Source organism: Arctopsyche grandis, chromosome 7, assembly GCF_051622035.1.
Source record: "Arctopsyche grandis isolate Sample6627 chromosome 7, ASM5162203v2, whole genome shotgun sequence".
NCBI lineage: Eukaryota > Metazoa > Arthropoda > Insecta > Trichoptera > Hydropsychidae > Arctopsyche > Arctopsyche grandis.
In genome coordinates, this window is record NC_135361.1 from 8622504 (window position 1) to 8623599 (window position 1096).

Consider the following 1096-nt stretch of genomic DNA (forward strand, 5'->3'; position numbering starts at 1 on the left):
GGTGAGGAGGGGTAGTGGGGGGGAGGTGGTTGGGGGAGGAGGGAAAGGGCCAGGTCTGTGTCGGGGGCAATTAACAATTATCATTAACATTCATTAGGACATTTTCTAATTTCGAGAAACGAAAGCTCTCCGCTCTCGTGCTCTGCTAATGCGACCGACGTTCGAATGGAAATGTGCGGAAAATTCGGTTTTCCGAGCGGTCGCGGAAATTAAAAGAAATTGATGCGTTTAAAAGAACACCCTGTTAACAATTAGCCGACGACAGACCGAGCGAATAATCGAAGAGTGCTATTTTTTTTAAGCCCAACTTCAAAAATTCGACATCATTTAGCATCAGTCGAATCATATCGTTTAGTTTATTATTAAATTTAAAAAAAATGCAATTTTTTCTTATTTACATTAAATTTGAATCAAAATGCAAAAAGTGGAGCGCCCGAACAGGGATTTGAACCCTGGACCCTTGGATTAAAAGTCCAATGCTCTACCGACTGAGCTATTCGGGCAGACGATGATCGTTGTCTTGTGCGAAAACGCTTGGTTTGGCCCTTTTTCTATTTTATTTTTGTCTAAAATTGAAAACTTTTACGCAGAATCAGAGTGCGTGAAAGAATCATGGAAATAAAGTTCGCGTGGAATTGGTATTAGCTTGTTGCAGAAACACTCAATTATAATATGCAAACAATAAAAATAAGCCAAAAAATTAATTAAGTGCAGTTATTAATTGATTTTGTGTTGATTGAGAAGCCAAGAGCTTCTAAATATTTCTATAATATGAAAATCACTTTTTGTATTATGGCTCTGTATATTGCAGGTTTTCTATTTCATTAAATATGTACAATAAAATTTAATGTATTCGTAATATTTTGATACTCGGGTTGTGCTATTCAATAAAATCGAATTATTCCAAGTTAGCAAAACACGTGCAAAACAAAGTGAAGCCAATTGCATTAATTATAAAATAGTAACCATCGTCGGTAGAACACGTGCCAATCCAATCACTCATATGCTAAAATTGTATGTTCATGATAAAATCATGAATATTTATGTATGTTGACAATGTGCATTATCCAAAATTTTTATTAAAAAACATGAACAA

General features: G+C 35.1%; 1 non-coding gene across 1 annotated transcript; it reads right to left on the reverse strand.

Annotated features, from left to right (window-relative positions):
- Nucleotides 1-430: 430 nt before the first annotated feature.
- Nucleotides 431-503, reverse strand: TRNAK-UUU (transfer RNA lysine (anticodon UUU)). The gene has a single exon. It is a non-coding gene; the product is annotated as a tRNA-Lys (tRNA).
- Between the last annotated feature and the right edge of the window lie 593 nt (nt 504-1096).